The sequence below is a fragment of the Gracilinanus agilis genome, chromosome 5 (assembly GCF_016433145.1).
Source record: "Gracilinanus agilis isolate LMUSP501 chromosome 5, AgileGrace, whole genome shotgun sequence".
NCBI classification, from domain to species: domain Eukaryota; kingdom Metazoa; phylum Chordata; class Mammalia; order Didelphimorphia; family Didelphidae; genus Gracilinanus; species Gracilinanus agilis.
Window position 1 is genome coordinate 246,455,785 of NC_058134.1, and position 26,402 is coordinate 246,482,186.

The following is a 26,402-nucleotide window of genomic DNA, read 5'->3' on the forward strand; positions in this document are numbered from 1 at the left end:
CAAGTATATTTATGTTATGTTTATTTATCATATTTATGCTATATTTATCTACTTACAGTAATCCATAGAACATAGAGAAATAATTGCTGTCTAACACCAATTTCTATTAGAATATCATTGAAAAAAGAGAGGAAGAATCAGTAATGTTAAGTATTGATGTTTATATAATACCTGAAGTTTTCAAAAAACTTTTCATTGTCTCATTTGAGTTTCAAAACATCCCTGTCTGGCTGGTACTTTGGTTATTATTATTATCTTCACTTTACATATGGAAAAAATGAGACTAAGAAAAATTAAGAGACTTGTCCATGGTACTACATCTGGGACATGTGAGAGGCAGGATTCAGACTCACATATCCCTTATACTTATCTTAGGCTTTTATCCATTAGTCACAGTCTCATATGTTCCTTATATTTGATATAAAAGATAAAGAATTCCTTACTTTTGTATATAAAGCTCTACTGATTAATCTCAACTTCAAAAAAAATATTTGAAGGTCCCCTACCCTGATTAAGGTACTATGCTAAGTGCTCGGTAAATGAAACTATACTTGCCCTAAAGGAAATAGTATTTCATTATGGACTTAGAATGCATTCTCCAGAAAAGCAAGTGACCAGTTGATTTCAGGAGAGTCAGCTCTCTAGAATGGTCCAAATACAGCTTATGAGTCTCTATTTGCAAAAGTGATATATCCTGAGCTAATCTATGAGGGAAGTGAAGAATTTTTAGAAGCCTTCACTTCAAAAGGACCAAAAAACCCAGTGCTTCTCATAAATATAGAATGTTTCAGATATATATGCTTTATGTTGCTCATCTTAAGATGGCATTAAAAAATAACCTTTCTAGGGTAAGCAAGGTGGCTCAATGGACAGATGAGAGGGCCTGGGTTCAAATCTAGCCTTAGATATTTCCTGGTTGTATGACCCTGGGAAAGTTATTTAACTCCAATTGCCTAATGCTTACTGCTCTTGAATCAAGAGAGAAGGTAAAGATTTTATGGATTTTAAAATTAATAATCACTATCTCCAAAGTATAATATTTATAGAAATTTTTTAATATTTAACTAGAGAGCTAGAGAACACAGAGAATATTTCCTACTCACTTCATGCAGAAGAGAGGGGGAATGATTGGGGATGTAGACTCGAAATGACCACACCAATGCAACTAACAACAATTTGGAAATAGGCCCTGAACAAGGACACATGTTACAACCAGTGAAAATGTGTGTTGGCCATGGGTGGGGGGAAAGTGGGGGGGTGAAGGGGAAAGTAGGGGCATGAAGCATGTAAACATGTTAAAAATGAATATTAATAAATGTTTAAAAAAAAAAAGAAGAGAGAGGGAGAGGGGCATTACCCAAAACCTTTATACAATCACGCAAAAGACACAAGCAAATAGAAAGGAAAAGGAGTTGTGGGTAATACAGAAAGGAATTCTGGGCAATGCAGTTCCAGGGGTTCAAGATTTTCCATCTATACAGTTTAAAATATATATACTCAGGATTTATTTTCTAATACCTCATAATAAGTTATTTTATTCTTCTAATTTAAAAAACCCTCTACTAGAACACCTGTTAAATCAGCTAGATTAAAAATTAAAAGTACACTTTAATTTGAAAAAAGATAAAATGGATTTATTAAAACTAAACACTAAATGCATAAAATAATTTTTCTTAAAAAATTGAATAGGAATGTAGCAGTAAGTGTTGGAAAATGGCTGGTACAGAATGCTATATTTTATATACAGAATAATTTGCTCTTTAAAAAGCCTATATTTGTACCAAGTTTATGCAAATTATTATATGTGCTGTTAATGATTTGATTGCCTACAAACTGTGAATAATGGATTGTTGAGTTCTAAAACATAAGAAACCTATTCTAATTTTTATGGTTAACTACAGTCAAGCATTCACCTCACAATATCAGTCAAGTTAAATGACCAGCTCAAATTAGAAACCTACATGAAACTATGGAAATTTTATTTTGATGAGGATAATAATGTGTCTTTCCCTAACCAGATAACTTTAAAGTCAAAGTCTTTTTTTTCTTCTCATTGTAGACTGGAAATAGACATTTTCAATGTAAGCTGCAAAACAAAGTATGTCAGAAACTGAAAAGAGGAAATGTCAGCTGGTGTTCCTAGCCTTAATTAGTTCTAATATATTTCTCTAGATAAAGATATGAAAAGAAGACATTTTAGTATTTTTAAATTATTTATAAAGTGATATGTACATGTCATTTTACCTAACAATATAAAATTGAACTACCTTATCTTTTTAAAATGTAGATCAGATATCAGTGGAAGCAATCTAAGGACTGATTTTAAAAAATTATTCAAAGGAAGAGCCTTTATATGATAGCATATAAAATTACTTTAAAATAAGCAATATTAATAAATGAATCCAATGCAATCCTACAAAAAGTCATGAAGTTTCTACTTAGCATTAGACATTGGGGATATAATGATAAAAACAAATTCTGTCTTGTTCCCAAATATGCTATTGGTTGTGGGTGGAGAAAAAGTCAAACAATCACATTTGTTACTTAATTTAAGTAATACCAAGAAAAGTTCACCTGGTGTCCAACATTTGGGGTATGTCTGAATAAATTGTGGTATCCAATGGTGATGGAATACTATTGTCTAGAAAGGAACGACAAACTGGAAGAATTCCATGTGAACTGGAAAGACCTCAAGGAATTGATGCAGAGTGAAAGGATCAGAACCAGGAGAACATTATACACAGAGATGGATACACTGTGGTACAATAAAATGTAATGGACTTCTCTACTAGTAGCAATGCAGTGACCCAGGACAATCCAGAGGACCTTATGAGAAAGAACTCTATCAACATCCAGAGAAATAACTGTGGGAGCAGAAACACAGAAGAAAAACAGAAGATTGATCAGATGTTTCAATGGGTATATGATTGAGGATTTTAACTTTAAATGATGACTCTATTGCAAATATGAATAACATGGGGAAAAGTTTTGAAAAATGATATGTGTATAATCCAATGGAATTGCTTGTCAGCTGGGATGGGGAAGTAAAGAGGGGTGGGAAAAATGAAGAATCATGTAACCATCAAAAATATTCTAAATATATAAATTTAAAAAAGAAAATGAGTTACTCCCAGGGGTAGAGACAAGATAGCAGAGTAATCCTCAGCAACTCTCTGCCACCATGAGAATCCTCTCCAACAACATTTAAATATTGCCACAAAATAAATATAGGAGTAAAAGAATGAATGAGACAGAGTGGAACAATGTTCAAGAAAAGAAAAACCCAAAATGTAGGCAACAAATATCTGTCTCACTGGAGTGAGAGAAGAGGAGAGCCAGCAAGAACCTGTAGCAAGGAGGGAAGAGCAAGTCAAGAGTGAGCCACACCCCTACACCCTACATCTGCTCTTCTGGGCTTCGGACAAGGACTTAATTCACACTTTGGGGTGTATGATGGTACTAAATACTAAGTAATATGTACTGATATTTTTGCCTAAAGCTCAGTGCAGAACCCCAAGACAAGACAAACAAGGGTGTGCCTGATTGGATCAAGTGTACCTGAGACCAAAAACTTGAGACTATGTCTGAGGCAAGAATTTGATCATTCCCTGACCTCATCAAGATCCAAGTGCAATCAAAAGGTTACACCTAAGCCTGAGGCAAATTTTTAAGCTATCAGCATCACAAGAGTCAATTGAATCAGCAGGGGGATGGGGCTTTAAGAGCTCTTGGCCCTCATACCATATTCTTTCAGGGGAAAAAAATGGACATTCAATAAGAAAGAAGATTTCCAAGCATTTATGAGGAATAAGCCAGACCTAAACAACAACAACAACAACAACAACAACAACAACAACAACAACAACAACAACAACAACAACAACAACAACAACAAAACCTGAAGTCCAAATATGAGAAACAAGAGATTCCCTAAAAGATAAAGGAAAAGAGAAAATTTAAGGGATTCATTAAAATCAAACTATTTATATGTATACATGGAAAGAGAATTTCTGTAATTTGCAAAAATTACTCTTAGAAGTAGAGAAGATAGAAGCTTTGAACATAACCCCACATTGTTCTCCAAAATGGTTAGATCAGTTCACCTCACCAACAGTACATTAGTGTCCCAATTTTGCCATATTGCCTCTGGAATTCTTAATTTTCCTTTTATATCATTCTGGCCAATCTGGTAGGTTTAAGATGGCATCTCCAAGTTGCTTTATTTTACATTTCTCTAATCAGTAGTGTTTTAAAGCATTTTTCATGTGACTATTGATAGCTTTTTAATTTTTCTTTTTTCAATTTTTTTTTATTTCATGCCTAATACAATGTATTGATCTTCTCTTTCTTTATTGCTGTACCCTTTTAGAGATGTAAATGTTTCCCTTAGAACAATTTTGGTTGTATCTCACAAGTTTTAGAATACTGTCTCATTTTTTTTAATTTTCTTTAATGAATTTATTAATTGTTTCTATGATTTATTCTTTGACCCACTTATTCTTTGGGATTAGATTAATTTGTTTCCAATTAACTTTTAACCTATGTTTTCATAATCCTTTATGAGTGTATTTTTTAAATTATTATCTGAAGAGGCTATATTTCATATTTTGGGTTTTTTTGCATTTTATTGTGAGGCTTTTATGTTCTAATAAACTGTCATTTTTTGTATATGTGTCATGTGGAACTGGGGAGAAAAGGTGTACTCCTTTCTATTCTCATTTATCAATCTCCAAGATCTATCACATCTTACTTTTCTAAAATACTTTTTATCTGCTTGACTTTTCTATTTATTTAATGGCTGTTATTTTATGGCTATCTCTGAGAAGGGAAATTTAAAATCCTGAACTTTTTTTTAGTCTCTATTTTCTCCTATAATTTAATTTTTTCCTTTAAGCATTTAGATATTATGCTATTTGGCAAATATTTTTTTAAGCATTGCATTGTTTCATTACCTATAGTACCTTTTAGCTAAATGTAGTTTTTCTCTTATCTGTTTTGATTAGGTTTATTTTTGCTGTTAGTTTGTCTAAGATCATGATTTATATTCTAGCCTTTTTTACCTAAGCTAAAACATTGGATTCTATTCCATCCCCTTACTTTTACTCTATATGTGTCTCTGCTTCAAGTATGTTTTTTGTAAAACACATCTTTTTATTATGGTTAATGATATCTTTTACCACTCACTTCATTTTATGGGTGAGGTTATTCCATTCACAGTTATGATTATTTACTGTACCTTTCCTTCCATCCTATTTTCTTCTGTTTATCTTTTTCTGTTTCTTATACTGATCTTCCTGTAATGTCTGTTTTGTTTCTGAATACTTCCTCCTTTTATTTGCTCTCCTTCTTAAAACCCCTCCCACTTTGTCTCATTCCCTTTTTCTCCTATTTATCTATTCCATAAAATAGGTTTACACTGTCAATTAAGTACACATACACACATATGTATGTGTATGTATGTGTGTTCTTTTTTTGCTGCTTAGTCATTTGTCAACCCTCTGTTTTGATTTGCAATTTTAAGTTCATTTTGGGTTTTGATCCCAGTGTGTGTGGTGATGGTACTTTTTTAAGGTTTAGCACTGCTATTTTCAGAACTAATTCTAGAGCTTTGGAAGTTTTTAGTGATTCCAAGGTGGCTGATGTGGGGAACAGTGTGACCATTCCTATTTTGGTATATACCCTGGTGTTTACCCAGGAAGAGCTCCATATTTCTTGGGATTATGATTCACACTGCTTGACAGCTCCTTCTCTTTTGACAGACATTATGCTATTCCTCAGGGTCCCTGACCACTTGAGGATGGAGGTGATACTATAACTCAGGGCTCATATTTCCTCTTGAACAAAATTGTTCCTCTCTTCCCTTCAACTATGAACCAGAACTGGATTGTCTTTTGCTCCTGTATCCAGTGTTAGCACATGGGTACCTTGTAGTCTTTTCCTCACAAGTCAGATTTTCTTATCATCTCTGGCTTGAGAGCTCCCACACCTACTACTGCCCCTACTTCCACCCACTTAGCCCCACCACTGGCATGTTATCCACTTAGGCTCTAAATCAGCTTCCATTCTCATATCACAGATCTCTCTTTTGGACTTCCTTTGTTATCTTGGACTGAAATAATGTCTCATTCTACTTTGGTTGGCTCTGTAACTCCGGAATTCGATTTGAGTTGTTATTTTAATATTGTTTGGTGGACAATATTGGGAGAGCTCAGCTGAGTGTTTTCTCTACTCTGTCATCTTAGCTCCACTCTCTTATTAACCTTTATTAAACATTTATTATGTTATTTATTTGACTCTTTGTCATATAAAGTATCATTTCTCTAAGACATTTTAATATGTTGTTTCTAAATTCATTACATATTAGCCCCCTTCACACAGTGTCTAGTCTAGCCAAATAGGCCTTCTTACTATTCCTAATGCAGAACTCTTAATCTTTGATTTCTTTCACTTTGCACTTGTTTTCTCATACATGAAACATAATCCCTTTATCATGCATAGGTGGTAAAATCTCTAGTTTCTTTCATAATTGAGTTTAAGAGCCAAATTCAATATTTTGCTGATCCCCTTAGATGCCACTTTCCTTTTCCAACAAATCCCTAGAAGGTGAGGACAACTGGTAGTCATTAAATAAATACTCAATAACTTAATGCATTTATTTTTTAATGTTGTACACATATATACCTGCTATATATAGTGTCCTAGAGGGTGGGGACTATTTCATTTTTGTTTTTATATTCCCCAAACCTACCACATAATCTGGAACATAGTGGATGTTTTAAAAACATTTGTAAATTGATGTAATGTGATAATTATATGATAAGCACATAAAAAGAATACTCAGAGTAAAAGACTGTAGGATCATACATTCAGAAATGGAAGAGAATAGCCTTACTTTTTAGAGATAATTTGAGACCAAGCACAATGACTTCTAATAAGTGACATTTTCAAATGAATGGAACAATAAATAAATGTTTTAGAAATTCACAGGAAAAAAGGTACAAAGAGGGATGGTGAATAAAGGCAATATGGAGAAGGTAGGGTTTTTTTTTTTTTACATTTACATTTACTCATGCAAATGTCAAAGAAATGAAGAACCCAGAATAGGGTTGTGGAATTGTGGAATGAATGAGTTGGTTGGATCAGAAGTTTCACCTAGAGACATAGTTAAAGATAGTTTTGAAAAATAAGATTCAGGGCAATGTGTGTAAGGTCTGGAGTAGTAGGCTAAGGAGTTTGAGATTTATTCTAGAGACAAAAGACTGACATTCAAACCAAGACTTGATTGAAGTGTTTTAAGAAGATGAAAAATTGTCAGTGGTGGAGGAATAGAATTAGTAAAATGGGAGAGCTAAGTTGTAAAAGGTTATTATAATAGTAATTCAAGCATAAGGTGATAATTGCCTGAACTAAGGTGGCACCAGCCTGAATGGAAATGAGAAAAACCTTGATAAATAGTTTTATATATTGGAAGTTTTGATTGAAATCTAACAGATTTTCTAAGTAGTCCAAGTCTTGGATGTGAGTTAGAGATTAATAGATTCCACTTTGAGTAGTATATCCAGTGGAAGTTGAATATAGTCAGGAAACTGCTAATACAATATTGAAATTCTTAAAGTATAATTTTCAATAATATTCAGGCAATACCTTTAGAGAAAAATGAATTATATTCCTTAATCTGTGTACAAAAATCTACTTGTGATGATTATGCAAAAAAACCCAAACAACTACAATAATATATAATAATTGGGATGTCCTTTGAATTGAACAAACACCATCTGAACCTAATCAAAGACATTCTCTCCTAAGACAATTGTGTAACAAATATATTAAGCCAACAAGTTAACAACAGCATGCCATTATTAAGTGTCCACAATGTGTTCTAGGAACTGTGATATGAACTAGAATTTTTTAAAAATGGGAGAAGAAAAAAATAAAGAAATGTAACAATCCCTGATCTCAAAGAGCTTGTAATCTAATGAGTGAGACAATATACAAATGACTATGTACAGGGAAGATACATATGAGATTAATTAGAGCTAATTAACAAAGGGAAGCCACTAGCATAAAGTAGGAAAGGATTTTTGTGGGAGGTGTAATTTTAGCAGGGAATTAAAAAAAGTTAGGAAAGCCAGTAGACAAAAGTGAGAAGGAGTGAATGGGAGATAGGTACTGCATGTAGAGATGGAGTTTCTTGTGTAAGGAACAGCAAAACAGTAAGTATTTATTAAGCACTAACTATATGTCAGGTGTAGGAAAGCAAAGAGGTCATTGTTACTGGATTATAGAGTACATTGGAAAAAGTGAAGCTGTAAGAAGACTGGATTTTATGTTTGATCGTGTAGGTAAAAAGGAACCCCTAGAATTCACTGAATGCGTGTGCCTGTCTATACGTGTGGGTATATTGCTGTGTATGTAAGTGTAGATGAGAAAAAGAGTGAAAGTGAGAGAAAGAGACAGACAGAAAGAGACAGAGAGAGACAGAGAGGGAGTGATGAAGAGGGAGAGGAGAGACAGAGACAATCAGAGAGACAGAGACAGAGGGAGGGAAGGAGAAAGAGGGAGAGTGAGAGAGAGACAGAGACAGAGAGAAAGAGGAAGGGAGAGAGAGCCACAGAGAAAGAAAGATAGAGATGGAGAGAGAGAGAGTGAGGAGGGGAGAGAGAGAGACTGAGAGACAGAGAGACGGGGTACTGAAGTGGGAGAAATAGAAATTTGAGTCATGGATACCAACCAATATATTAGTATTATAATCCAGGTAACAGATGAAGATCTTTTGCAGGGTAGTAGCAATGTATAAGAGAGAGGATAGCACATAAAAATCAGTGTTATAGTGGATATGTGATGATATATAAATATATTGATGTATACAACACACATACACACATGTGTGTGACTACATGTATATTTTATGTATGTATGTATGTCTTCCTGACTCTGAGGTCAGTGCTGCTCTTACATGTTTTATGCATATTATCTTATTTTGTTGTCAGTTCATCATGTTTGAACTCAAATTGAAAAAAGGGGAAGCTAAGCAACATAGTGAATATGGTGCCAGCCTAGTGTCTCCTTTGTTCCCTTTGCAACAGACACTAGAGAAGGCACCAAGGCACCATTTAGGGTGTATGTGCACACACATATAATATATAAGTACACATATACATATTCATACATACATGCATATATGCACATATGTGTAAACCATGTCATGCATACCTCTAGTGACAAGTTCTTTTTCTGGGTGTAGACATTCACAGTTATTCTTCCAACAGTATTGCTGTTCCTGTATACAACATTCCTTTTCTCTGTAGAGCTCCTGCTTTCCTATTATCAAATGCTTCCTATACTTTGGAATCATCTTTCAAAGAAGTTTTTGATATGATTCATTGTAAACAATTTGCTCAACGATGAAAAGATTGAAAAGGGTTCCCACAAGGGCAACAGAAAGGTGGAAAGGCAAAGAATAGTTTAATTGCCATCACCTAATAAATAATAATATTATATTATCATCTGCCTACTCTGAGTATTAAAAAAAAAAGAGAGGTAGACTTTAATTGTATTTAGAGTGATTTCTGGTCATCAGATCAAGAATGATTTATTCACTTCCAATGACTGGTCTTGCTTCTAATTCCAGCCTTGACATCTATTATCTCTAGGCCAATTCCTTCTTATGGTTCCAGGCAAACCCCCACAAGATATTTTGGATTACTTTGAAATTGCTTTTACAAATTCATAAGCTTTTACTTTTTAGTCCTACTTCTTATCTGTACTCAGATTATTATTTCTAATATAATAGGTATATAGTAATTAGAGCCTAAAGAGTTACCTTTATCTTCTTGGTTTCTTCCCTAGGAAATCTAGATAACCTATTCACAAGAAAACTGTTGAGGAAATTGGGTTAAGAAAGCTATTTCATACCATCTCTCCAAATAAACTATCTTCCCTGCTGATTATAAAGCTTTTCCAAAATGCCTGAAAGAGTAATTATTTTTTGTACTAGCCTTTCTCATTGGTAAAGATGTGACTTGTTCTGCTCTTACTTTACTGCCTTGGAGGTCATTTGTAGCATTTTACTCATAGTTAATTGCCTAGATCTTTAATTGGGATATAGAAGGCTGGGATTATATCAACCAAAGCTTACAATTTTTTCCATTATGTCAGATCTCCTTGTCCTTTATATTACTGAAACTAACTTCAAGGCCCTCTAAAGCGAATCAAGCAGTCTTATATAGGATTGCATTGTTTTTTTCTGCATAAATTATTTCTACAAACTGTCAGCAACTTAAATTATGAACTTTTCTTTCAAAAAAGTTCAGGCACTCTGTATTTTTGATATTTTTAAATATCATGAAGATAATAAGATCATAGATTTAGAACTAAAAGATACCTATGAGACCTTTCAATTGAATCTCTTTCCTTATTACTAGTGTAGAAACTAATGACTAGAGAGCAAAAAAAACCAAACTCTAAAGGGATTTTAATGAGTATGTGATCCCATCAACTGCATTTCAAAAATAATGAATTAATGACCTATAGAAATCATGGAGTTTGTCTAGATTCACACAGAGAATGTCTGATATATTCCTAATAAATTCACTCAAATTATAAGAAATCCTAGAAATTATTTAGCCCACACCCTTATTTTGTAGATGCTAAGACAAAAAGAGTTGTGATTTGCACAAGGTGAAACAGTCGGTAAGTGGAAGGACTAGAATTTTTAGGTGAGTGCAGGAACAAGTTGAGATTGGCTTAAAAGAGTTGATATAAGTTTTTTTTTTATTGCGAGTGTTTAGATCCCAGAAATTGGCAAATGCTACAAATATGGGCTTGATTTATTATTTTGTTGATTTCTCTAGACTTATTAAAGTTGTAAAGAAAAGGTTCATAATGTAGATTAAGTATCAATATATATTGTACAAACATGCCCCCCCAGTCTCCAGAAGTTGTTGTTGAACATTTACTAGTACTGATCAGTTTGAATTCACAATCTTTTATGAAAAAGTTTTTGTTTATTTGAGTTCATGATGGCAACTTAAGGATAAAGTAATATTGAATGATTTGCAGTATATTTGGGAACACAAAGAAGAAAAGTTTGTAATCAGCCAATATTAAACAGAAAGGACCCTGTGCTAAATGACTCTGGAGTACAAAGGAAACATTTTAAAAGGGTAGAAGTCATAATGATTATATTTTTTATCGTATGAACACCAACTGGTCTTGCCACATAGCAAAGTCAACAGGCTCACCTTGTGAGTAACACATTTGATCCCACAAGCTCACAAGCAGATGGTCAGAAGGCTCAAGTCTTAAGGGGTTGGCAACTTGAACAAAGATGTAAACATTGAACATGGGATGGTGCCTTCTGGCATTCATTAGTTCTGTATTTGCCTTTTCATGATAACTTTAACTATGTTTAAATGCTGAATTAATAAATCTTGAAGTATTATAAAGCTATAATAAGTCTACAAATATAAAGTTATTCTTTACAACTGAACAATTATGAATTTAATCATTTTTATTTTTGTGGATATTAGCTTAGTTCTATCTTTAACTAGAGGATATTAACAGTGAATATGCCTTTGTGCTATTTTTAATGAAATTTCAAATTTTAGGCAATGAGAATAGCTGTATAACATTGCCCACATCTACCTGTTCTCTCTTGTTACTATGAAGTTAGAATTTTACAAAATAATAAAGTATAGTCATATTGAATGAAGGCCTGCTAATAATTTATATAATACTGATAATACATCCTGATGATAGGGAGGGAATGCTATTAGAGTTAGAAAACCTTACAGCTATTTCATTCCAATGTTAAAGGAAGGGAAAAATAGTGAATAGGGCTCTGGACTTGGGGGTCAGAAGATTGTCTGCAATATTTATTATATATAACCGTAAGCAACTCACATAATTTTGCTGTGCCTTATTTGCATCATTCCCTCTGATTTCCAAATCTAAAACATCATTCCCATATTTCTACACCCTATATGCATTGCCTTTCCCTATTAGAATGTAGGTTCCTTCAGCATAGGAATTGTATTCTTTGCTTGTATTTGTATTCTCTGCATTTAGGAGTATATAGCATATACTAAATATTTATATGTTTTTTGATTCCTATATTCAGTTTCTCCACTAGTAAAATAAGAAGATTGTATCTGATGAACTTTAAGGTCTCTTCCACTCCTAAATCTGTGATTATATCACCCTATGATAATCAAAAATTTAAATATTTCTTCACTGCTAATGAGGAATCTTATACAGTGCAATGTTATCTCAAATTTAGAGATGGAAGGGACCTTAAAATCATGCAGTCCACTGCTCTCTTTTTACAAAGTAGGAAAGTGAGGCCAAAGGAGGTTAAAAATCTTGCCTTTAAGTTGGATGACCTTAATCATAAATTCTGTTTGATTATGAACAAGTCCTTTACCTCTTCCTAAGTCTCAGTTGATATGATGATTTCCACCAGCTTTTCCAACTTTTCAACTATGATCCTATGAAACATGCTGTTGGCTATACATTGACAAAAATTGGAATAAGATTTCTTTTCACACATGTTTCCCATACTAAATATCTCGAATGAATTTGTAAAGTTACTAGTTTGCCTCTTTAATAACAACATTTTTTCCCAGTGGCTTTAATTTGTCATAATCAGAATTCTGGAAAGATCATGAATTGCTACAGATTTTTCACAGCTGTTCTAATCCTTTAAATGTTGTAACATTCCCAAAAGACAGTCTGTGACCTCAATGTAGTTATATTCTAAATGAGGAAATAGTATGCAAAAGAAGACAGAAAAAGCAGGCATGGAAGCCGATGCAAAGTGGAGTCAATCAAGGCTTGATTTAGCAGCATTGTGTTGACATAGAAGAGATGTGCTTCACCTGGGAGAAGTAAAAATTAGATTATCCTACAAGTTGAAACCAAACAGGGCAGCATAACCCAAGAGAGAAGTCAAAGAGGAAGAAATAATAGAAACAATAGAAATGAACGAACAAAATGACAAAAGACAAGATCTCTACCTTGAATTAGACATTCACTGAGGTAATTAAGCTGGCAACTATTTTATTTTTTCATCAAAAGCAAGTCTTAGTCCCTGCCTTGGAAAACATAGAGGGATCTTGATCCAAAGTAGGGGAGAAACCCATACTGAATCAGGTCCTAGAAGAATAATAGCTTTAATTGATTTAAATAGTGATGTATGATTGAAAAATAATGTTACTCTATCTTTTCCATATAACAATTGCCCTGTGGGGGTAGGTTCTTTTATTTCTTCCCATTTTACACAAGAAGAAAAGAGAAACTGAAAAATGATCAAATGATCTGAATAAGTAATTCACAGATGAAGAAATTAAAACTATCTTCAATCATGTAAAAATGCTCCAAATCACTACTAAACAGAGAAAAGGAAATTAAAACAAATCTGAGATGCCACCTCATACTGATCAGACTGGCTAATATGAGGCAAAAAGGAAAATGACAAATGTTGGAGGGAATGTGAAAAAATTGGGCCACTAATGAAACTATTGGTGGAACTGTGAACTAATGCAACCATTCTATACAGCAATTTGCAACTTTACCCTTATGGCCATCAAGCTGTGCATATCTTTTGAGCCAACAATAGCACTACTAGGTGTGTATCCCAAAGAGATCAAAGATGGGAGGAAAGGACCTAATTGTCCAAAAATACTTATAGCAACTCCTTTTGTGGTGACAAAGAACTTGAAAATGAAAGGATGTCCATTTGGAAATGACTGAACAAGTTGTCATATATGATTGTAATCAAATACTATTATGCCATAACAAATGACAAACACAATGATCACACACACACACACACACACACACACACACACACACACACACAAATGAAGAAAGGCTTGTTTTCGGTGATGCAAAGTGAAATGAGAACCAAGAGAATTTTGTATACAGTAACGGCAATAAAGAATGATAATTATCCGTGAATAGCTTCACTATTATTAGTAAAGTAAGGATTCAGGACTCAAGATGAAAAAAAAGCTCCCATTCTGATAGAACTGATGGAGTCTGAATGCAGATTGAAGCATGAAATTCACTTTATTTCCTCCATGAATTTTTCTCTAATGTTAGTGACATGTGTCTTCTTTTACATGATAAACATATAAATATGTATTGTATAATAGCACATGTATAACCTATATCACATAAATTGCCATTGTGGGGAAGGGAGAAAGAATATTGATCATAAAATCTCAGAAAACAATTGTCACAAATGGTATAAATATGTAATCTGGAAGACAGCTCAAAATGAATTTAAAATAAGAGAAAATGGGCCTCAGAGGCTAAACGACTTGCCTAGGGTCACACATGTTATAAGTATATTAGGAAGGTTTAAAGTCCAGTTTTGTAATCTATAAAATAAGAGATTGGGCTAGTTCAAAATTCTTTCCCTCTTAGCCTATGACTTCCTTCTTATTTGTGGGCTGAATAAAATCATGAACCTCTTTTAATCCTAATAAGCTGATAGTCACAGTAACAACAACAATGAATGATGATCAACTGTAAGGATAAAGATCAAGAATAACTCCAAGATACTCAATGCAAAAAAGAATATCCACAGCCTTAGATAGAAGGAATAAATTGAGTCCAAAAACAAATAGAAAATATCATTCCTTACTTTATTTCTTCCATGAACTTTTCTTTGGCATAAGCAATGGTATCTTCTTTCGCAACCTGATGAAAACAGAAATGCGTTGTATGATAATAATATGTACAACTTTTAAAAAATCAAATAAGGCCAAATAATTGGAAGAAAACATAATATTAAAAACAACAGATGGGCATATAGTGATGGAAAGAATCTTATTGTCACTAATTGCAATAAATGGCATTAATAATCATTATAATAAAAATCTATGCAATGCTTTAAAGTTTACAAAACAAATCACTTAGCCTCATTTCATTATTATAGCTATGAGAAATTTTCGTTTTCGTTCATTCATTCATTCAATATCTGAATTTATGAACCTATTTGGTGTTTTCTTGGCAAAGATACTGAAATAGTTTGCCTTTTCCTTCTTCCAAAGCTATGAGAAATAGGTCATATAAATATTGTTATGGTCATTTTATAGATGAAAAGAAAAGTGAAGTTCAGACATTTGAAATGACTTATATACAGTGATCTAATGAAGGAGAATTAGAGGTTTTCCCATTACACCATCCAAATTTGCAACTACAGAAGTTGACCACTGTGATGCTAGGATGATTGCCATTAAATGTGAGCTAGGTTTGCAGACTCATGACCTGGAAAAAGAAAGAAAATATGAAAATACTTCTGTCTATATAAAATAATTCCAGGTTCAGTCAGGAATGAGGATATACCAAATTAATGGCTTCAATACTTTTTCCCCCATTGTGCCTTTATCATTTTTCATTCAAAACCTTTTTACTTTCTTACCCATTTTTTTTGCTCTATTTTCTCCTTTATTCTTGCTTTTGCTAATCCCCTTTTCTCTTTAACCCCTTCCATTTATCTTTTTCATTTTATTTTGGCAGCTACATGGTAGAGTTATATATACATATGCATACTCACAGAAACACATGTATGTGTGTGTTTGTGTGAGTGTATGATTTTAAGAGTCTTTCCAAAGAAACATAATTAAAAAGTATCAGAGACAAGATTTGAAACCAGGTCTTTCTGACTCTAATCCAATGCTCTATCTACTGTTTCTCATTTGACTTGAGAATCACAAAGATCTGGACTCAAATGTGGAGAGAGAAGAGAGGGGAGGGGAAGGAAGGGACAATGGGGAGAAAGAAAAGGAGGGGAGGGGATAGACCAGGAGGGTGGGAGGAAGACATACAGAGAGAATGAATAGAATTAATTCATTCTTCTGTGATAAAAATTAGTGGAATTTGGAAAGCAGTTATTGATGACCACTGAAGAGGGTAGTCCAGGAATTTTTCCACAGTCTAGGTCAGTGATGGTGAACCTTTTAGAGGCAGAGTGCCATGTCCATGCCCTTAGAGACCAAGTGCCATGCCCCTCCACACATGCCGGGTACACCTTTCCCTGCCTCTCTTACCACACACAGAGGAGGGAGAAAGTGCTCCCGTTGGATTGCTGGGCAGACGGGTGAGTGAAGTGAAGAATGTCCTCAGTGTGTATACAGAGGGCAAGGGGGGTGGTCCAAGTACTCCATTCCCCTCTAGCTCTGCCACCTGTGAGTTGTCCATCTTACCCCCTGTGTGTCCCCATTGGGCTGCTGGGCAGAGGGGCATGGAGGCATGGTGGACAGGGGGAAGGGAGCAGCTCCACCTGAGTCCCTCTGCCTTTCTAGTAATGAACTCTGGGGGTAAGGGGTGGGGAGAGAGGGTGGCTGAGTGCCCACAGAGAGTGCTCTGTGTGCCATCTTTGGCACTCATGCCATATTTTCTCCATCACTGGTTTAGGTTTTGGCTACCTTGCTTCCAAAGAATTTCAAAACCCATGACATTTGACTAAGCCAACTCTCCTCCATTTTGAACTGAGTTACATCTAAAGGGATTTAATTTTTTTAGAACCAGTCAAGCAAAGTACACTTGAATGCAAATCTTTGTTCCTTTCTCATATATAAAGGTTCCACATCATTTAAGCCCTTATAAATAAAGGTCAAAATATCGATTGAATTCTATTTTGGATTGGCAGGCAATTTAAGGAGTAGAGGTTTGTGTTAATCTGGTTACTGAATGTATGCCAGCTGTAGACTAAGAAAGAATTTTGTGTGTCTCAAGTTTTTTCAAATAGCAAAAGCACAGTAGGAATTTTGTAGGTGTACATTATAATTGTTTTATTATTGTTTTTATTTTAATTGTTTTATAATTGGAAAGTTTTTTTTCTGGATTAGAATAACTTCAAGATATAATGATGGGCTTTTGGTCACATAGAGGTAGAACAAACCTTGGGACAGTAGAAAGAACACTGAGCCAAGAGTTGGGAAAAATGCAAATTTTGCTGCTAGCAACCCATCTGGGCTGTTTAAGACATGCCATTTCACTTTCCTGGGGCTCAGTTTACTCAATTATATAATAAATTATATATTATAACTTTATAATGAATTATATAATGATATAAAATAAGCTTTAAGAATCTTACAAGGTTCAATTGTTTATAAATCCACTCAAGTCTCAGTGAGGAGATATTTTATGTTTCTGAGGAACAGAAAATATAGCTAAATATTCAAGTTGTTCTTATTTTCTGGTGTCATAGTTGGTAAAGGGCTGATTCTGGAATCAGAAAGAATGATATTCAAGAATTGCTTTTGACACATACTAGGAATGAAAACATAGGTAAAGTGTTAAACCTCTCATTATCTACAAGAAACTTTGTAAGATTAAAAGTTACAAAGGATTTGACTTATCTGTGTCAATAATGGAAGTTTCCACAATGGGAGTCTTGTGACTGCTGAAATCCCAGGTTGAGATTGAGACTGGAAGTCTTTATGAATATTTTTGGAATCATAAATAGGAATTTGGACTGAGAATCAGGAAGAACTATGCTTGAATATTCCCTCTTGAAACTTGTCCCTTACTCAATGTGTGACCCTTGGCAAGTCACTTAATATTTCTTTGCAATAATTTTATCTGTAAAATGGAAGATGCACATCTGCTAGACTCACTGGCCTTTTAGGTTTATTTCAGTTCTACATCACTGATTCTATGATTTTGCATTCCTTCTCTTCACCAGTATCAGTTTGGTATTTTTGAAATTAATTTTCTTATTATAATGGGATTCCTCCAAATGGAAAGAAAAACAAAAGATAGTGAACTCTCTTTTCATATCTCATTGCCAAACTAGATATTCACTCTGACTTCTTTAGATAAAACAAATATATACATGCATTCACATATATATACACATATATGTATAGAAATACACATGCATGGATATAAACATATAAATCCCATGTGTATGTTTATATAGAATTATTTTTGTTTTATTTAGACATAAACTACATATGTACATATACAAATAAATATGTATGTGTGTTTATTCAGAGATCTAGCTATGTAATATAATATATGTGTGTGTGTGTATGTATGTGTAGACAACTACTAGTAAAGTGCATAGAATGATGGTCTTTGAAAATTTGAGTTCACATCAGCTGTTTGACACTAGGCAAGTCATTTCACCTATTTTTGCATCAAATTCCTCATCTGTAAAATAAGGACAACAATAATAACACCTACCTTCAGAGTTATTACAAGAACCAAATGAGATTATAATTGTAAAGATACTTAGCACAGTGTCAGATACATAATTGATATTATATAAATACTTATCCCTCCACATGTGTATATGTGTATATATGTTTATATATATATACATATATATATATATATATATACTTTTTATAGATTGGAGTCTCTATGAATAGAAATAAAATATACTGAACTCTATTCCCAAGAATATAGTAATACAATAAAAACTCTGCATCACTGTGAGATCAAGTTATCATCTTATTTTTCAGTCTCATAGCTGTAGAATGAGAATTTAGAATGCCATTCCAGAAATCATAGATTATTTTTTTCTTTCATAGAAAGCCTCCTAAAAATTCAAACTGGTACAGTACATAATGTTTTCCAGCAGCTGTGATATGATTCATTGTTGAGTGAAAATATGATTAAATCCAATTTGAAAAGGATAAGTGTGTGCAGAATAAACATCTATGCCACAATCTCATCTAATTTAATGGATTCAATTATCTATACACTGATAATACCCAAATAAATAACTCTATTTCTAATCTGTTACTTGAGTCTCAAGTCCTAAACTGCCAACTATCCACTAGACATTTCCACCACTAATGCCTGAAATTCCTTCTGTCTTAATTTGAACTCATCATTTGCCCGCAAAAAGGGGAAAAATTTACTTCTTCTTGATTCCAGAGCTATAATGCCACTGTCCCACCAAACTGAGGTCCAGACCTCACATCTTTTCTTTTCCTTCTTCCATACCTTGTTTTTTCCTATTCAGTTGCCAATTCCTATTTGTTGTGCCTGAATAGTATTTCTTATTCTACAAAATTTGACTCTTACTATCACTAAACTAGTTCAGGACCTCCTCTTTCACCTAGTGCAGTGATGGGCAAACTACAGCCCACAGGCCAGATGTGGCCCCTTGAAATGTTTTATCCACCACAGGACATTATTCCTAATCTGACGAATACAATGAGTAGGATGCAATACAATGAAACATTCAAAAGAGTTGCCTTACAAACAGACTGACAGATGAGCATTTCCTTTCCCTTGGCCCCCTCTTTAAAAAGTTTGACCATCACTGAGGTCCTAGTGTATTATTTCTAACTTTCTAATTGATTTCACAACCTTTAATTCAACTGTACTAATGTGTCCTTTCTCAATATTTCAAAATAAGATACTTAGTAAAGAATTTTTACTAAGTAATTTATTTTCTCAAAATCCTTCAATGGATCACAAATGCTGGCAGGATGAAATACCAACTACTTAGCTTGGAATAGAAACACAATATGATAACCCACCATCCATTAACCTAGTCAGACCTCATGTGGAAATTTGTTTTCAATGCTAGGTGCTTTTGCAGTTTAGAAAGGACATTGTCATTATATAGAGTCTTATGAGGAGGGAAACCAGCGTGCTAATATGCTTTGAGTCCATGTTATATGAGAATTCATTAAAAGATTTGTTGAAAATCATCCTGAAGGGGAAAAAAGAGATCAAGGGGATATTTGATAGCTACCTTAGAGTATATGAAGACCTGACATGTAGAATGAAGATCTGATTTGCTATATTTGACTTCATAAGGGACAACTAGAATAAGAGCTACTTAGTGGAAAATATATCCCTCTCATAGGGGAGATGTTGTATATGATTAGAGCTAACCACCAGTGGAATGGCTAACCTCATTAGGTGGGGGTTTCTCTCTCAACCTTCCTTAAATAATTTGTGGATGACCATTTATTATACAAAGTATTTCAGTTACAGATTAAACTATACAGTCCTTGATGTACCTTCCAACTCCAAGATTCCATGCTTTGACAACAGGCTCAAGGTCTGAAAGCTAGCTCATGGAAGAATAGAACTAGTACTGCTGGTTGATTATCAACTAACTTCCCTCTGCATTATATTGTGTTTCAGACTTGAGTTGTAGAGAAAAGGAAAGAATGTTAGACTCTGATAAGTGTATATTATATATATATATATATATGCATATATATATATATATCTTTAAAATGGGAAGAATGCACTTAATGAACTTTAGACTTCCCTGCTCTAAATCTGTGATCAAAGGATTCTATATCAATTACTTACACTTGTGTGGGCCCTCTATCTATTTATATAATGCCCTTTGTACAATATCCCTACACTGAGTCCTGATTATGACCTTGCCTCTAATCTTTTAATGGGTATTTTACTTCATAGTTTAAATCATTTCTGCATCCTCTCCCTGCAATTTCCCTATCTACCTATTAGCAAACACAACGACTTCACTTCAACATCCTAAACACACTTTGACTTATTCTTCTTCACATCTTGCTAGACTAATTATTGTTTCTAGCAGCCAGCTCTCCTCGAAGCATTACTTTAGAATTGCAATATAACTGTTGAATTTTATGCCTGCTGTGCTGAAAGAATTCTAGAAATCTCAAGAGCATTGGTAGATACTGTTTGGGAGGAAATGGTCCCAGTGAAGATTTTCCTTAGGCAAAAAATGTGCTTTGTATTGTTACAGTACCCTATAATGTGGCAGGGAAGAAAGGTATTCTCATTATCTCCTACTTATTTGCCAACTGGCTAATTATTCTCTGGTTAATTATTTTAATCTGTTAAAATAAAAAATCGAATCTGGAATTATTTTTTTTGTTGGCTATGACTTCTCCTGAAGTTTTATTTGAATGTCATCAGAATGTGGTGGCAGCCCTAGCTTCTCAGAGTCTGTGATTTTAGACCATTTGTTATGATAGATTCTACCATAGTGAAAGAATTTTGAGAAAAGTTCTATCAGTAAACTGTGCTTGGAGTTGGGAGATTAGTATTCTGGAAATGGATATACACATTCCTAAGGGACTGATCACCAGATGATGAGTCACTCCCTTTCTATACTCAAGAAAAAGTGGTAGATTAATTGAGAAATCTAGCCAACATATACTAGGTATTATATAGTTTTTCAACCACCTACAAATGTAACTATTGGTCCTCTTGATGTGATCTCTGGACAATATATTGTTATCTACTAGAGGGACTTGAATACAAATTTGACATCATACTAGAGGAAATCAAAAGTATATTGACATTTCTACTACACATGAAACAAAAGAATTAACAAAGTGAAAGGTAAATGGAAGAATTACTATCAGAGTAACCACAGATCAGTTCAAGGAAGAATTTTGCAAACAGTATAATTTTGTATCCAAGGGCAATGAGAAATATAATTTAATGGCAAAATTGGTTTTTGTTCCTTGAAATGCTGATGTGGATCATAAGGTCCATGGTGACAACCATGAATAACTTATCCAAACCCATAATAAAATTTGAACAATTAGAGACATTTTAGGGAAAAACTAAGTTAATGTATAGTTTGATTATCTAGAATGGTAAGAATTCAGAAGGGTGGATTCTACATTAGAAAAGAAAATTCAGGATAAGGAATTAATTCAGGCTTCATATATCTATATTTCCTAAATATTTATATAATGCAAAGAGTCAATAGTCACAGAAAGATGTGGCAAAAATAATGCTATATTAAAAAATTGATTTTACCTCAAAAGACAGAAATGATTAGTTGTGAATGTAACAATAATTTCAGAATTAGCTGTGTGCAGATTATCTTCTGATGACAGCAAATCCCACAATGAAAACCAGATTAGTAGAAAGAAGTGTGATAAGGAATCACTGTGTATGATTCAGAGTCAGTATTGACTAGTGTATAAAACACTGGAGCAGGGGAAGCTGGGTAGCTCAGTGGATTGAGAGCCAGGCCTAGATACAGGAGGTCCTAGCTTCAAATCTGACCTCAGACACTTCTCAGCTGTGTGACCCTGGGCAAGTCACTTGACCACCATTGCCTACCCTTACCACTCTTCTGCTTTGGAACCAATACATAGTATTGGTTCCAAGACAGAAGGTAAGGGTTAACAAAAATTAAAAACAAAAAACAAAAAACACTGGAACTAATGTAAAGAAAGCCCTGGGTTCAAATCCAACCTGAGGTATTGACCAACAGTATGACCAAGGGAAAGTCATTTTGCCTTTAACCTCAGTTTTCTCATCTATATAATGGAAATAATAATAACACCTATATCACAAGATTGCTATGAGAATCAAATAACAATGTATATTCATCACTTTTTAAGCTTTAAAGCAAGGTATAAGAGCAACTGTTTAAATTTTGAAAAAATAGCCAAAGTAAGACATTCTAAAAACAAAGTTGGAGAAATTTAAGAAATGGAAACGATCACCAAAATGTGGAGTCAGATATCAACCAAAAAATGTTTTCAACAGCAAATATTTAATTTACTGACCAAGAAGAGACTCATGCAAATAATATTACAAAGTTGAATGTTAGGAAATTGAGCAGTTCTTCCAACTTACAAATAAATATAATGGGCTCCAGAAACAAAATGAAATATACCTCTTTGGGAAAGACTAATATGAACATTTGTTTTGTTTGTACATTTTTGTTATTTTTCTTTTCCTTCTTTTTAAAAAAGAAGTCATGAGGGAAAAAACAGAAATGCTCATTAAATGAAAAAGTGATAGACAATTAGAAGTAAACATGGAAGCAGAGAATTTTATCTGAGGTGTAACTATTAGATCCATGTTGGCAAACTTATGGCACATGTGCTGGAGAGGGCTGCTCTCTTCCTCCTCTTCACCATGCCTGAGGACATTTTTCATAACACCTGTCCCTCTGCCCAGCAATACAATTGGAGTGTTTACTCTCTCCCCTGACTGAGGTAAGGGGTTGCTCACATGTGGCATGAGGGTGCAATTTAGGCACTTGTTTTCTAAAAGGTTCAACATTGCTGTGTTAGACCATACTGAAAGCACATAGACTCTGGATGAAACTAATACTGTAATGCACATTTGCTATAATTTTTATAGAAACCAATTTTCATTCGTGACAACAGTAAAATCTTGTAATTTCACTACTGAATAGATGAGAAAGTAACAATGTCACTAACTAAAAGAATTGTCGGAAAAATTATTAGACCTAATCAAATGCCAAAAAAAATAAATCCATATGGAGGTGGTGATATATAAAAGGTGATCAGCAATAGATCTTCAAGGCAAGGTTCTAAAAAATAAGCAAAAAGTTTTCAGGTGAGGCTTCTTGAAGAATGCTATTATTGTCACTACTGGAGTATCTATCTATTGACTAAATGAACAAGTCAAACTGGAAAGGGTCTCTCAGCAAGGTTGGATAATGGGAGAAGGAGCCTAAGAGATCACTCCCAAAATAGAGTCCCAAAACTTAGCTTACTCATTGGTTGAAGTCTTGATGGATGATAAACAATGGGATGCCTTTGACCAGGGAATCAGGGTTTCAATTTCCAAAGAAAGATCCTCAGAAAACCCTCAGGATTGGATCCAAGCTGAGATGTTCTCCTCCTCCCTCTCTCAGTCCTCTGCTGGAAGTTCTCTCCTTCCTCCTCCTCTGGAGAATTACTCCCAGAATCCTTCTGGTCTCAAGTGTCACCAACCATCAGTCACTCCTCAGGCTTCTTCTGTCCCATCCCCCTTTGCACAAATTCCATCCTTACAGTTAGAATGATTAGTTTAGAGACAAAAAGACCTGTGTTCATATCCCAGTTCTGACAATTATTAGGCACAGTAATATTGTGAGGAGTGATGTTTGGTCTGATTTAAAATACTACAATGGCTCTGGGACTTGTTCCACTACTTTATATAGACTGTCTCATTTTGACATGTTTTGATGATTAAAGTATGAGGCAGCTTGGCAGATGTATTTAAATAAACAATCCACATAAAGAAATTTAGGTCCTTGGCACAAGCCCTAAAGTCTCAGCAGGGTTTCAAAGCTAAACTTTAAGCCTCAAGTATACTTTTGAAATCTTCTATGAATATATATATATATGTATATTTGTATACATATATATATCCACATTAAGGCATGATTAGTGATTCTGTGCATAGAAGCAATCATTTCTTATAGTTGTCATATATATATATACATATATATATATGTATATATATATATATAAAACATTAAAATATTCTGCCAATTTGACTAAAATTTTCTCATCTGTTTTGATTCCTTCATCAAATTTCAATGGAAGAAATCATATTTTGGTGACCTAATCATCATTCATCTTGCCTTGATTCCATTTGTTTATACTGTTCTTCACTGTCTATTCAAATCACCACTCTGGGTAAAAAATTCTGCATGCCAATATAACTTTTGTGAGTGAGACAATTTCTTTCTAAGGCCCATAAAGACTGGGAATGAACTGTGTTCAATAAAAGTTATATTATGTTATTTTTACAGGCTTATTGCATTTTAAATCAATATATGGAACATTGGGAAAGTATGTCAAATATTGAGTTTTCACCTTCAGAAGAACAAAGTTTAATAGTGTGCCAAGCAAAGTATTACTCTAAAATGCATTTTTTGTTGTTGTTGAAATAATAAAACCCATCATATTCACTTAGGACAATAGAGAATGTAAATTTGAATCCTATGCTGAAAAAGTCACAAGATACTTCTAAGTTTGAAAGTATAATACCTGATACATTCCCCGAAGCTTTTTTTTTAAAGATAGGAATCTTACAGAAATGATGTGAAAGATATTATATAAAACAGATGTGATGAGAAAGTTGTGCCAGTCCCATAACAAGATCAAGTGATAACCAGTTGACTGTCTGCATTCTCTTCTGTGGAAAGGAGGCTCCCAAATGTTTTAATTTGTTTGAATTTATTGGAGAATATAGACTAAAGTCACAGGTTGGACAGGCAATTCAGGTAAGAATCTTTCCCTAAAAAGGGAATAAACATCAATTGAATATTCACAAGTTACTTAAAGTCAAGACAGTGGAACAAGTGACAAGTTGGAATTCATGCATCCTATAGATTATACCAACATTAATGACGATAAAAAATTATTTTGTTATTATATTAACAAAGTCTCCAGAAGGTATGGAGTAGTCATAATGCTGGTGGTAGCGTATTCATCTTTTTCCTCTCCATTAATGGAACCCTCTCAGCTTTTGACTACATATACTTTCTCCAGGATTAAGTCTGAGGATCTCTGATCTTCCAGAGAAAGAGGTCATGAACTTATTCTTGCAGTTTGGGGTTCATTTCACCCTGCTCCAGAGGTCAGGGAAGAGAAAGAAAAAGAAGGGAAAAGAAGGGAAAGGAAGAGAATTATAATTTGTCTAATACCTGTTGTGTGCCAGTCACACAATGATAAGTACTTTACTGATATTTCATTACTTTAGAGTTTAGGTTTTGGCTCATTTGGGAAGCAGAAATATATACTGATAACAATTTAAATCAGGTATGGGGAAGCTATTTATTTTCTCCACATGAAAGTAAAGCTAAGTACAACCACACATAAAGACACAAATACAGACAAATACACACATTTTAAGTGTGTGACTGCAACTTAAAACAGGATGCAATAACTGGAACTTCTTGATATACTCTGCTGAGAGGCTGAAGCATCAATTAGTTTGTAGCACTAGCTCCCTCCCCCATCCCTTACAAAGAAGTTCATATTGCCTCAAAAGAAAAAAAAATTGAAAGGAAAGAAGGGAGGAGAAAAGAAAAAATAGTGGGTGGCTCATTTCCTTTTAAAGATCTGCCAAAACAATGGCAATTCTTCATCATATATGTCCTTGGAGTCTACAGAAATTCCAAGAGAAATGCTTATTTACACATATTGGGCCTGTTTCCATGTCTACTTCATAGGAATATAGCCCCCTTAAAACTAATGTTATGCTATATTTTAGGCCCTTTGGAGAGAAACTGTATTTTACTTTATTTTGCTTTTATTGTTATCATTACTTGACCAACAACTTCAGAAACAGTCATTTAGGGTCTAAGGTAAACTGACTAATTCCTATATGCAAACATTTTCAGAAAAAAATAAAATAAATAAAGCATTGCTTCACAAAATGAAAATCACTTAAAACTATAAAGTCAGGTACCAAATTATAAGAAAACTCATTTGCAACCAAAATTGGAAATGGGACTTGTGGAATACTCTAAATAGTTGGTTTCAGTTGAAGTCTTGAATAATTTTCTTGATGTTTTTTTCTGTTAAATTTAATTTTTCTCTTTCTTAGAAGATATACCTCTCCTAGTGGTGAAAGATGTAGTATATCTATTTTAGACCCTTACCTTCCATCTTAGATTCAATACTGTGTATTAGTTCTAAGGCAGAAGT